Here is a 14758-nt window from a genome sequence, read left to right as displayed (position 1 = left end):
AAAAAGTGTAAAGCTTATGTAAGATCTGAGGATGTGAAAGCTTAAGTTATGGTGAGCTAAGAAAGAGTTTGATGGTCTAAGAAGGTGTTTTAAGGTTGGTAAATGTAAGCTATGAAAGTTGGAGGCCATGAAAGCTTAAATGGTGATAAGAAAGTGGTTTAAGCTAGATAAAAAGGAATGAAAAAAATGCTTCAGATTTCTTCCTGTTACCATGCTACTGTTGCATTAAGATTTCAGAGTTCAGAGATCTAACATTAATTAATAAAATTCTGATACGTTATAGTCTGACTCTGGTAAGATACTCTACTATAGATCCACAAGCTCATAATCACAAGCTCAAGATTTTAAATTGTTTCCCCACACTTTTACTATGACACAAAAGGTGTGAGTCTACTGCCTTCTGTACAGTGTGGATTTCGGTACAGTTTATAAACAGTGATAATACTAACATATCTAAAATTTGTCTCTTTTTTTATAAACTTTAAAAGATTGTTGAAAGCTTCAGGAAATCCACTTATATCCGCCTCTCAGATTGAATGGACTCCACATAATCACTCTCAATGAACAGCCTATTTACCCCTCTTGTCTATTTCTGAGGGTGAGATCCCTCCCCCTTTCCCTGATTTTGGGGCTCCCCTTGTCCCAATCGCCAAGATCATAGGCCTAATGTACACCCCAACCTCTTGCCTGAACTTTCCAGCCCAGGGGCTGAGCTTCCTCTCCTTCAGAGGCTCTTCACTACATAATCTAGGGATTTGGTTCTCTGTCTCTGTCTGTCTGTCTGTCTGTCTGTCTGTCTGTCTGTCTGTTTCTCTCTCTTCCTGCATTTCTCATCTCTCTCTCTCTCTCTCTCTGTGCACATGCTTTCTCTCTGTGTCCCCCTTTTCCTGTTTCCCCATCCACAAGGCGACTTCCCTGACTTCCTTCTCTGAGATCAGTGAATGTGCCAGAGAGCTATCCCCAATAAACTTGACTTTATACTTTAATTTGACTTGAATTGGCTTATTTTGTCAGCGGAGAAAGCCTATTAATGCACACTGTCAGGTACACAATAGCACACACACCCACTTCAACACACACTTATACATACACACATTCCCTCCCACACATACATACACTCTCACACACTCACACAGAGATTGACATACACACACTCATAGACACAATGATAACAAATTATTTTTAATGTTGTGTTTTTCTCCCTCTATAGCTTCACCTTTTAGCACCATGACCTCAGCTACATATCAGATAGTAATCTAATGAAATGAGTCTCTTCTCAATTTCTTGTGCTTTTTACAGGCCATGAACCAAAAGGTCTATTTACATTTCAAACCCAGTCAAGTGCAAAACCAATGCGTACATGTGAGTCTTTCTCCTGACTTCCCATGTGGAATGATACTGTCATTTCAGCTGAAACTTAGAATACAATTATCTTTACTTTTAAGACACAAGAAACTAACATTTATTTAGCTTTAAATATTTGCCAGCCATCTTATATATCTACTTTCTTTTTCACAGTCCACGGAGGCTTTTTATTTGTTTACTATCTCTAGAAAAAGAATCCTAGGATTTTTCCCTCGTGTGTTTTCATCTTGCTTCTTCATGGTCTGTGACACCAGCTGAGTACAATGAGGCCGAACTGATTGCTCTATCATTTCTCTAGGTGTTTGAGTTGCACATCAAATCTAGGGCTGATCACTCCACACTTGTTCAACCTGTCTGTGAGGTTCACAATAATTTTCCCAGCTCTGTGTTCATCGATGATCTCAAACTCCCCAGTGTAACTGTGCTTCGTCATCACAGTTAGGAACCAAACTTTGGAGCAAGGCATGATGAGGAGCTGGCGTTCGCCTCACTTCTCAGCATTGTTGATACCCTTGAGGGCATCTGCCAGGACATTCATGCGCACCATGGTGACGAATCAGAAAAATGGCGGAAAGAGCTTATTATATAACTACTTGATAGTTATTAGTCATTATCATCACCACCTTCCAGAGGAGGAAATGAAAGCCTGGAGAGTATCACATTCTCAAGGTCACACTGAAATATAAACCCAATATTTATTTGTTTACTTCTTTGCTTTTCTTAATTAACTTTTTTAAACTTCATACGTGACTACTGTATTTACACCATCTCCACTCTTAACTTTTCCCCTCCGGCTCTCCAGGTCCTCCCTCTCAAATTCATGACTTCTCATCTTCAATTACACACACACACATCTTACTAAGTTCATTCGGTGTTGTTCAAGAACATAATCATTATTAACTCTCATTTTCAACTACCTTGCCCCAGTGACTGGGACCTATTTACTTCTGAAAGTATGTCTTCTACCTCCTTAACTCCTCACCTCTTAATCAGTCTCCAGTCCACAGCAGTTGCAATTCTTCTCTTTTCAGTGCAATGATTCCTGCTAACACTTCTAACTTAACTGTGTTGCAAAACCTCACTTCCTTTCAGGTCCCCCTGTATGCAATTTCTTTAGTAATATCTATCTATCTATCTATCTATCTATCTATCTATCTATCTATCTATCTAAAATCAATCACCTATCATCTATCTGTTCTCCATACATATGTCTTTCTGTGTGATCTCCCCTCTTGGGTACACATGAGGCAGGATAAAAAGATATAGAAAATTAAAGAATACAGAAAGGGAACGGAGCCCTCACCTGGAGTCTGGCTGTGGCCTTTTGCCAGCTGTGAAGCAGCAATCAACAACTGCCTCTGGCCTTTCTCCCTTCACAACTGGAAGCCTGCAATTTTCTAGGGATCTCACCAGAAACCTAATTTACAGAGAAAGCACACATCCTAACCCCCTGTGCTGACCTGGTGGCTCCCGCTTTCACCTTATCAGATTCAAGGCATATCAGAGCACCCTCTATCCCACTTATGAAAATGAAGTGAAAGGAGAAAAAGGTTTCTTAGCAACCTTTTGCAATGTAACCTGAGAGCCACCAAAATTATATACACAGCTAGTGCTAAGACAGTTTATCACGGAGAGTCCCTTGAGGAGCTCAGCCCTGCAGTTGGAATGTCTTAGTTTCTGGCACTCTTTTAGAGAAGTTTGCAGCTAAACCCTTGGATATGTGTGTGTTGTTCTTTGTGAATGCTTTTCTTTCTCTTAACCTTCATGCTTAAAAACTTATATTTAAATTACCTTTAATGAAATCTCCAGGTCTGTTTCCTACTGGCTAGTCTTGAAAAAAAAAAAAAATCTGTGTCAAAGCCACAAATCCCAGTTTGGCCTGAGTCCTTAAAAGATTAGAAGAAGCTTTCAGACTGCTGAGAGTGGCAATATGGAGCTTGGGTCTCTGTCCCTTTGCTGCTGGTACCTTCCCCTGTTTCAGATCTTATCACATACTTGGCTCCTTGAGATTGGAGGCCCTATGTTTGCCTAACACACAATAAACACTAAGTAAATCGCTGTTGTATTGGTGAGCTGGTCTCTGTTTTTCTCCCAGCACTATCGCTTCACTGGGCCTCTAAATTCTTTTCACTGACCTGCTACATGCTGCCCAGCAGCATTTTCATTTACTGTGTCCTCTACACAGTTCCAGGTTTGGTTGTTAAGGTCATTTTCCTGATACAAATCTCTCAGTCATACTCTTATTTAAAACCTTCTCTTTGCTGTGGAATTAACAGGGCTGGAGGATGGTTAAGCAGGTAAGAGCTCTACCTGCCCTTGCAGTGGACCCAAGTTGGGTTGCCAGAACCCATGCAATTTGGCTCACAAGAGCCTGTAACTCTAGCTCCAGGGGACTTGACACCATCTTCTGGTTTCTATGGACAACCACACAAATGTGTACCCATCTACGCACAGATACACATTCTCGCACATAATTAAAGACAAAAAAAAAATTTAAAGCAAAAACAAAGCCAGTGAGATGACTTAGTGCAATGGTTCTCAACCTATTGGCTACAACCTCTGTTCAAGTACCGAAAGACCCTTTCACGGGGTTGCATGTCAGACATCCTCCATGTCAGTTATTTACATTACAGTTCACAACAGTGGCAAAATTACAGTTATGAAGTAGCAGTGAAAATAACATGAGGAACTATATTAAAGGGTCACACATTAGGAAGGTTGAGAACCACTTGCTTACTGGGTCAAAGGACTTGACTTTGAGCCTGATGACCCGAGTCAATCCGTGGAGATCAGTTCTTGGGGAAATCAACTTCCTGAACCTCATGTTATCTTCTGACTGACAGAGGAGTGCCATGGCACACATGCTGCCCTCCCCCAAATAAATAGATAACATATCATAATTAGAACATAGCATATAAATAACATATCAATGTAAAATAAGGTTCTAAACCTGAAACTTAAGTCCCCACAGTCAAAAAGTCCAATCTTCCCTGCCAGACCTTTTAACACAACTATTTAATAGGCCAACATCCAACATGGCGCCAACCACTTACAACCACTCTGCTTCCTCATGAATTCCTTTCATTAGGAAAAATTTTCTCCATGGCATCTTTTTTGATTCAACATGGACAAGTAACCCCAACATTGACTCCTCATACTCTTGCTTGTGCTACTTCGATGAACTGAATTGTTTCTAGCTTGTTATCATTAGTGACAACTTCATTGACTATCCAAGGCCCAAACCAAAACTGCACAATCTTTATCTCATGTTTTACCTTGTAATACATTTCAGTTTTAAAACTTTACACTTTCCTGTTGCCTTGACACACCCGTATATAGGCTGGAAGTTTTCTGACGTGTTGGCCTTGCTTTGGGTTAACTTGGCTAATGACAGCCAAATGTATCGACTAGTTTCTCTCTTACTTGCTTATTTACCCCACCATGAATTGTTTTCTCTTGGTTTCCTGCTTACAGTGTCAAGCTGGCTCCCTTGAAAACACACATGCATACACGCACATCTGTGCATTACTGTTCTTTTAGAACCTGTGACTCTAGTTGACTTGGTTTTCACAGGCCTCTTCTAGGCTTCCTCTTGTGGCTAACCCTGACTGACGATCTCATGAAGGAACACGAACTATCTGTATCATGTAGTAAAGCACCTCGCCTGCACCAGCAAACAAAAGCAACCTCATGAATTTAAAGGCTTCTGTACAGCGAAGGAGACAGACAATCAAGTGGAGACAGCCTACAGAATGGGAGGAAATCTTTGCTAGCTAGTGTCTGACAGGGGGTTAGTATCTAAAAGTATACAAAGAATTTAAATAACTAAATAAGAAATCCATCATCCCAACCATTGGGCTAATGAAATGAATGGAGAGTTCTCAAAAGATAAAAGGTAAAGGGCCAATAAACACATGAAAAGTACTCAATGGCAGCAGTCATCTGAGAAACGTTCATCAAAATTGTATTGCGACTTTCTTACCCCCGTCAGAATGGCAGTTATGACAAAACAACAAATGTTAGGAGGACAAATGTGGACATAGGGGACACTATACCCTGCTAGAGGGAATAGAAACTAATTCAATCTTCATGAAAATCAGCATAAAGATCCAAAATTCACAAGCTAGATGTACTAATAGCAGATATATGACTCCTGAGCATTCACCCCCAAAGACTCCAGGTCAGCATATTACCAAGATACAGGCATATCAATGTCTACTGCAGAACTACCTGTAACAGCTGAATCATGGAACCAGTGGAGGTACCCGGCAGCAGACAAATGAGTAAGGAAACTGTGGTGTACATACACAATGAGATTTTTTTTCAACAAAAAAATGAAGTCATGTTACTCTAGTCGCAGAGTTAATTTCACTTACGTGAATTTAGTGTCAGACAAATATTACATGTTTTCCCTCATATGCAGTTCCTAGCTTCTACACAGATACATAAAATTATGTAAGTATATTGGACATGAAAGTAAACCACAGTTTCTAGGGGAACGAAGGGGGCTACAGAAGGGAGTGGGTAAGAGCTAACAGAAGAGAGTGGGGTGGGGCCAATAGGGCAGGTCAGGGAGGGGCTAACGGGAGAATGGGGAGGAATGGGAGGATAAGGCATGCTAAGGGAATACAGTCATACAAAATACATGCTTTATGAAAATGCCTTTATGTAATACAGGATCATGTACAGTTAACGAAAAAGTGCAATCAAATATATAAAATGAAGGAAAATAAAAAAAAAGACTCCCTTCGTGCAATTATCTCTCAGTTTTAAAACTCTTGATTTCTCAGCTCCCCTCTGGTTCTGCACTTTTTCTCTTCTTTCCCAGCAAAGCTCCATCAAATGGTCTTTAGGATGACTCCTCAGCTACCCACCTTGAGGTGTGACCTATGATACTCTCTCAGCAACATCAACTTTTTGCTCAATACAAAAGAGAACCTTGTTTTATTTCTACTGAAAGATGGTGCCGGGCCTCTGCCCTAGACTGGGACACACCTGAGTTAGTGTTTGTGAGCCTGGTTCTGTGTTTACCATCTTCTGCTGCTGTCATCAAATCCAGAAGTACGCTCCATAAAAATTTGCTAAGTAAGACATTCCCCCAAACCTGTTCTTCTCTGTAGCCTGGGCTTGTGCTTCTTTGCCTATTTTAACCTATATCTTCTTTAATTTTTCAATTGAATTTTATCATTATCATTATCGTTATTATTAGTAGTATTTATAGAGAATGGTTTGTGCATGTGCGTGAGGCTCATGGGTATTCCTGGTGTGTGTGCCAATACACACACATGGAGGTCAGAGGACAACTTTTAGAATTTGGCTCTCTCCTTCTACGGTGGGTTTCAGGGATTGAACTCAGGTCATCAGACTTGCAGGACAAGTGCTTTTTTACCCACTGAGCCTCTTTAAATAAGTATGTTAAAGTTCATCACTCCCTTAATACCAGATGCATCCTAGCAAAGATGGCTACACCTCTCCCGGAGCCTCCAATGTGCTGAGGATAACTGACCCAGCAAGCAAACCAATCCTCCTTTACAGGCTTTCAATCATTAAAACAATGGGATTCTTGCATCCTTTTTTGAAAATGTACAATTATGTTCTTACATTAAATATATCCATAGACCTTTGAAATTATCACTAGGAGCCTGCCGGTCCCCACACCTAGGGCAAGCTGCTCTCTTACTCTACCACCTCCCTCAGGATGATTCAGAGTGCAACTCTCCAAAGTGAAGTGCCTCTCTAAAACTGTATGAGTTCAGGTTATAAAGACAAATTTCTGACCCCCTAAGCACAGAGAGTATACTAAATAAATAAGCACCTTTCAAAATATTTTTATTTTCATTTTTATTTTATGTTCATTGGTGTTTTGCTGCACATTTGTCTGTGTAAGAGTGTCAGAACCCTTGTAACTGGAGTTACAGACAGTTGTGAGCTGCCATGTGGGTACTGGGACTTGAACCTGGGTCCTCTGGAAGAGCAGCCAGTGCCCCTTAACCTCAAGCCATCACTCCAGCTCCCTAAATAAACACCTTTATGAGTGAATTCTTTTAAAACTTATATTTGCAGCTCTCGCTTTCTTTCCCCATTCCCCCCTTTATACCCCTCGCCTTTGTCTCGTATTGTCTTACTACACTGAAGATGACTAGCACTATCCTATAGACAGCTGAGGGTTGGCTGTTTGTTTGTTTCTTTGTTTGTTTGTCTTTGAGAAACCATAAAAGTTATTTGCTCAGGGTCTAAGGATATATCTAGCTTAGTGCTTTTCTATCATGAGCGAAGCTATGGGTTCAGTCCCCAGTGCTACATAAACCAGGCCTGTCATGCCTGCCTGGAGAGCTGGAAGACAGAGGATCAGAAGTACAAGGTCATCCTCTGCTACACAGCAAGTTTGAGGCTAACCCGAGCTGCATGAGACCCTCTATCCAGCAAAACAGTGTCAGGCAGGGTGGTTAAGATTACTTGTTGCTTCAGCAAAAGGACATGAGTTTGATTCCCAGCACCTCATATAGTGGCTCACAGCACCAGTAATTCCATTTTTAGGTGATCTGACACCCTCTTCTGGCCTCTGTGGACGGCCAAGAATGTGTACGGTGAACAGAATAGAAGCAGATGAAACATCCACACACACATAAAATAAAATTAAATAATTTTAGAATTTAAAAGACAAGGATTTTTTTTCCATTCTTAATTTTTTTTCCGAGACAGGGTTTCTCTGTGTAGCCTTGGCTGTCCTGGACTCACTTTGTAAACCAGGCTAGCCTCGAACTCACACAGATCCACATGCCTCTGTCTCCCTGAGTGCTGGGATTATAGGCATGTGCCATCACGTCTGACTCATTCTTCAATTTTCTGTGGGATATGTAAGTGATTTTTCTCTTTGGCTTCACCTAACAATCCCCAAAAGGGGGGGGAGGATTGTGTTGTAGATAGGCAAGCACCTGCTATGTGTCCAAGGAAGCTTACATCTCTAAAGATGTAGTTCCCTGGGATGTAAGAGGGATTTCTGATCTATCCAGGACCTGTGTCTGGGTTTTCAGCACTGCAAAGCTAGAAGAGGAGCCCCAACTTTCTTGTGCTTAGCTCTTCATCTACGGGTGTCCTGCTGGCTCCCACCTTTGAGCTGTGAGGGCCTGGATTCCACAGAACCGAGAACCTCACCTTTCCTCAGTTCATAACTGGAACAACTGAGTATCATCAAGGTTTGTTCACACTTCTTGGCCTCCTATAGTCTAGCATGTATACTCATTAACAACTCTATCTGCAGCTGGCTTACTGGGAGGGAAAATATCACCATTTCTGACATGGCTCAGAGCATGGTGCAAGGAATCTGTCATCATCAATGGGCATTCACTTTAAACCTTCAGTTATTCATCAAGAACACAGTCACCAGAGCTATGACAACACAGGCAGCTTCATACAGTGGATGTATATGACATCATCTCCTAAAAGACATATAGCGACTGACAATCAAGTTCAAGGTTCTAAGATCCACATAACAGCAACTATTTAAATGAAAGGCATAAGCAAAGAATTGAGTCACTTAAAAGAAAGCCCATGCAGAAAACGCCACCTGCCTCAAAGCAGACCATCACATCTAACTTACTCGGTTACTCTTGAAGATGCAGCTTCCATCTTTCAAGACCTTCCAGCCATCTTTTCTTCCCAGACACCATCTTTGTCTTTGCTTGTTTAGTGTGTAACTCTGGAGTATTGTCTCTCAGGGCCACAGGGATGAAATTTGTAATATATGCACAAACACATAAGACTCAAACTCAGTCACAGTATGGTGTTACCTGTCAAGTTGCATTTTCTCCTATTTTCTTCTTGCGTTCTAACTGTATTTGTTCCTCTAACATGAGCTTTCTGTTCAAATCTGTTCTTTAAGAACTTGGTCTTGGCCCCATACATAAGTTGTTTGGTTTGGGTTGGGTTTTAACCTTTGATATGGTCACCACAGGAACTAGAACCAGTGAGACCTCTGAGTGCTGCTGTTGGGAAGAGGGTCCATGTCCTGCCTAAAGCACTACTAAAGAAAATGCTTTCGGGATGGTGTCTAAAAGACCTGTGTGATTTTTCCCTCAAGGAAAACGTGTGGTGGGGTTGTTTGTGTTCACACAGCATGCCTGGTACCTGTAAGCAGGACAAGAACCGCTGCCAGGCAGGTCTGGGAAGTTAAGCTGAGATGCACACTTAGTTCTGGGTGCTGAGACAAACTGAACTACTTCTTGCCTGCTGAAACATGAGTTAAAGATGGAGAGAAGGGGTTCCAGAACCAGAATAAGACACAGATGAGAGTTGTGTGAAGAATGAAGAAAGGGGAGTACAAGATGGCAGCGAACAGCACGCACTTTATCTGAGGGGCATGGGATCCAAAACTCCAAAATTGGTGAGTGGGGGGCTGCTGAAGCCAGAACATCGACATTGAGGCTTCCTGGGCAAGAGTGGACAACCCGTGAGCTGGGCCAGTTTGGATCCAGGTCACCCGTGGACATCCCCACAGGCTGAGAGTGGCAAATATTCGACCCCCTGCACTTCCCTTTGCCCCAAGCACAGCCTCCCTGCTCGGTGGAGGCAGCAGTGGTTGCCCCAAGCATGAGACTTCCTGCTCAGTGACCAAGAGAGCAGCTACAACTGCCCCAAGTATGGGTCTCCCTGACCAGTAGACAAACAGTGGGCACCACTGAGCTGATGGATTTTCTACACTTTCATTTGCCCCTACTGGCCCAAATCTGAGAGTAGAGAATAGGGGGAACCCCTGTGCCTTCCTTTTAGGCCTACAAGTGAATGAGTACACCTTCAAGTGAGTGGATGCAGAGCCCCAAATCCAGGGTCCCTCTACAGTAGCAGCCAGATATCAGATCCCGCCCACCCACACCCACACTGGGCAACATAGAGATCCTTGGGAGAGCATACTCAACATTGAGGCTCCTGTTCTGTGGGTCTCCCAGTGGAGTCCAGGCAAACAATTCCTGGAGCCCAGACAGAGATGAATACCAGGGACAGCACAAAAGGCCCATGGGTCACTGAGGCATTCAGGGAACCTGCGCATATGCATTGCAAACTGTGAAAGGCACCAGCACCCTCACCTGTGCTTATGCTCTGCCCTCCCAGGCATCTACATAGTCTAGCACTCTGTCTTTGTGGCACATTTCTGCCTACACTCCTGCACATGTGCCTGCAAGCTTCCTCCCTTAGCTGCAGCTGAACCTCCAACATCCACTCTTGAACCAGTGGTTCTCGCTCATCTTCCTGAAGAATACTCCAGACACCAGAGATATATGGACCCAGTTTGAAGTGCAGACTCCAGAAACAAACAGCAAAGGTTACTAATAAGCAGATGGCTAGAGGTCGGCTTAAGAACACATCCAACAAAAATCAGGACATCATGGCTTCACCAGCAACCCCAAAAATCAAGGATATTTTAATTCATCATAAACACAAGAAAATGAGCTCAAATCTATGCTTATCCAGTTATTAGAGGCACATAAAGAGGAAACAAACAAAGTTCTCAAACAGGCAAATACAAAAAAACAAATAAAGGCACAAGTACAGGCATATAGAAAGGAAACGAATTAAAAATTAGTGGCCATCATGTAAGATATGATGTAAGACAGGAATCCACATTCAAACAGATTAAGGAAATGGTGCAAGACATGAAAAAAGAATTAGAATCAATAAAGAAAACACAATCAGAGAAAACCCTGGAGCTGAAGAACTTGGAGAAAAAAAAAATCAGGAGCCACAAAGGTAAGAATACAACAGAATACAAGAGATGGAAGAAAGACTCTCAGGCACTGAAGATACAGTTGCAAAAGTTGATACATCTCTCATAGAAAAAGTAAAATCAGAAAAGTTCCAAACACAAAACATCCAAGAAATCAAGGATGCCATGAAAAAACGAAATCTAAGAATAATAGGAATAGACAAAGAAAGAAGATTCCAGGCTCCAAGATCCAGAAAATATTTTCAAGAAAATCATAGAAGAAAATTTTCCAACTTAAAGAAAGAAATGTCCATAAACATACATGAGGCCTACAGAACACCAAATATACTAGACCAGAAAAGAAACTCCCCACATCATATAATAGTCAAAACACTATATCTACAGAACAAAGAAAAAAATTCTTAAAAGCAGCAAGGGAAAAAGGCCAAGTAACATATAAAGGTATATATATATCAGAATTACACCAAACTTCTTAATAAAAAATATGAAAGCCAGAAGGGCCTGGGCAAATGTCATGCAGACTCTAAGAGACCACAGATGTTAACCCAGACTACTATACCCAGCAAAGCTTTCAATCAACGTAACAAAAATGGAGAAAACAAAATACTCCATGACAAAACTAAACTTAAACAATATCTATACAGCAATCCAGCCCTACAGAAAATACAAGAAGGAAAACCCCAATCTAATAAAATCAACTACACCCAAGAAAACACAGGATGTAGATAACTTCACAAAAAAAAAACCTAAAAATAATAAAAACTAAAAGAAAACAAGCATAGAAACACAGTAACACCACCAACTCCACAATAAAAGGAACTAACATTCATTGGTCACTATTATCTACCAACATCAACCAACTCTCCAATAAAAAGACACAGACTAACAAAATGGTTGCAGAAACAGGATCCAACATTCTGCTGCATCCAAGGAACACACCTCTGCAACAAAGATAAACACTAACTCAGAGTAAAGAGCTGGAAAAAGTCTTTTCAAGCAAACACACCCAGAAAACAAGCTGGAGTAGCTATCCTAATATCTAATAAAAAAAAAAAGACTTTCAACCAAAAGTAATCAAAAAAGATGAGGAGGGGCACTTCATTACCATCAAAGGAAAAATCCACCAGGAGGACATCACAATCCTGAACATCTATGCCCCAAATACAAGAGCACCTGCATTTGTAAATGAAACATTATTAAAGCTTAAATCACACATTGATCCCAACACATTAATAGTGGGACACTTCAACACTCCACTCTCATCAAGGGACAGATCATCTAAACAGAATCTAAAGAGGGAAATAATGAAACTTACAGAGATTCTAAATCAAGTGGACCTAATAGATGCTTACAGAACCTCAACAACAATAGATCTCAACAACAGAAATAACAAAAAGACTACATACACATGGACACTAAACAACTCTCTACTCAATGACAGCTTGGTTAGGGGAGAAATGAAAAAAGAAATTAGAGACTTCCTAAAATTCAATGAAAATGAAGGCACAATTTACCCAAACTTATGGGACATGATGAAAGCAGTGCTACGTGCCTCCAGAAAGTATTAGACATCTCATACAAGCAACTTAACGGCACACCTAACAGCCCTAGAAAATAAGCAGACACACCCAAGAGGAGTAGACGATTGGAAATAATCAAACTCAGAACTGAAATCAATGAATTAGAAACAAAGAAAACATTTCAAAAAAACCAATGAAACCAAGAGCTGGTTCTTTGAGAAAATCAACAAGATAGACAAACTCTTAGCCAAACTAACTAAAAAGCAGAGAGAAACTATCCAAATCAGCAAAATCAGAAATGAAAAGAGGGACATAATGACAGACACTGAGGAAATCCAAACAATTCTTAGGTCATACTACAAAAGCCTATATGCCACAAAGTTTTAATATCTAAATGAAATGGACAATTTTCTTGATAGATTCCATTTACCAAAATTAAATCAAGATCAGGTAAATAGATTAAATAGTCCTATATCCCCCAAGGAAATAGAAACAGTCATCAAAAGTCTCCTTTCCAAAAAGAACCCAGGGCCAGATGGTTTCAGCACAGAATTCTACCAAACCTTCAAAGAAGAGCTAACTCCAGTTTTCTTCAAACTATTCCACAAAATTGAAACAGAAGGAACATTACCAAACTTATTCCATGAGGCCACAGTAACCTTGATACCTAAACCACAGAAAGAGCCAACAAAAAAAGAGAAGACCTATCTCTCTTACGAACATTGTAAAAAAAGAATACTCAATAAAATACTTGCAAAACAAATCCAAGAACACAAAAAAATGTATCATCCACCATGACCAAGTAGGCTTCATCCCAAGCATGCAGGGGTGGTTAAATATACGGAAATCATCAATGTGATCCACCATATTAACAAACTGAAGGAGAAAAACCACAGGATCATCTCCTTAGATGCCGAAAAAGCATTTGACAAACTCCAACACCCATCCCTGTTTAAAGTCTTGGAGAGATCAGGAATACAAGGCATATACCTAAACACCAAACTAAACAGAGAGAAACTTTAATCAACCCCACTGAAATCAGGGACAAGGCAATGCTGCCCACTCTTACCATGTGTCTTCAACATAGCACTTGAAGTCCTAGCTACAGCAATAAGACAACTAAAGGAGATCAAGGGGATATAAATCAGAAAGGAAGAAGTCAAAGTATCACTATTCACAGATGGTATGATAGTATACATGAGCGATCCCAAATATTCAACCAGAAAACTCCTTCAGCTGATAAACCCCTTCAGCAAAGTGGCTGGATACAAAATTAACTAAAAAAAAAAAAAAGCAGTAGCCCTCCTGTATATGAAAGACAAAAGGGCCAAGAAAGAAATTAGAGAAACTACACCCTTCACAATAGCCACTAATAACATAAGGTACCTTGGTGTAACTCTAATCAAGCAAATGAAAGACCTGTTTGAAAAAAAACTTCAAGTCTCTGAAGAAAGAAATTGAAGAAAATATCATAAGATGGAAAGATCTCCCATGTTCATGGATTGGTAGGACTAACATAGTGAAAATGGCCATTCTGCCAAAAGCAATCTACAGATTCAATGCAATTCCCATCAAAATACCAAAACAGTTCTTTACAGACCTTGAAAGAACAATTCTCAATTTCATATGAAAAAACAAAAAACCCAGAATTGCTAAAACAATCCTGTACAACAACAGATCATCTGGAGGTATCTCCATTCCTGATCTCAAGCTGTACTACAGAGCAATAGTAATAAAAACTGCATGGCACTGGCATAGAAACAGAATGGTGAATCAATGGAATCAAATAGAAGACCCAGAAATAGACCCACACACCTACAGATAATTGATTTTTGACAAAGAAACCAAAACCATACCATAGAAAAAATACAGCATCTTCAACAAATGGTGCTGGTCTAACTAGATGTCTACATGTAGAAAAATGCTACTAGATCCATATTTATTACCCTGCACAAAACTAAAGTCCAAGTGGATCTCAACATAAAATCAGACACACTAAATCTGTTAGAAGAAAAAGTGGGAAGAGCCTTGAACTTACTGGCACAGGAGACAACTTTCTGAACAGAACACCATCAGCACAGGCTCTAATCAATAAATGGGAACTCATGAAACTGAAAAGCTTCTGTAAAGCAAAGGACACCGTCATCAGAAC

At 40.6% G+C, this 14758-nt stretch overlaps 1 protein-coding gene and 1 pseudogene across 3 annotated transcripts in view; both read right to left on the bottom strand.

Annotated features, from left to right (window-relative positions):
• Window positions 1-14758, bottom strand: part of LOC132652461 (uncharacterized) — a 607788-nt gene that overhangs the window by 485462 nt on the left and 107568 nt on the right. The window lies entirely within an intron of this gene.
• Window positions 1550-1912, bottom strand: LOC110556572 (small ribosomal subunit protein uS8-like; annotated as a pseudogene).

The sequence above is a fragment of the Meriones unguiculatus genome, chromosome 2, assembly GCF_030254825.1.
Source record: "Meriones unguiculatus strain TT.TT164.6M chromosome 2, Bangor_MerUng_6.1, whole genome shotgun sequence".
Classification (NCBI taxonomy): domain Eukaryota; kingdom Metazoa; phylum Chordata; class Mammalia; order Rodentia; family Muridae; genus Meriones; species Meriones unguiculatus.
Note: the sequence above shows the minus strand (reverse complement) of the source record. Positions and strands in the feature narration are given on the sequence as shown.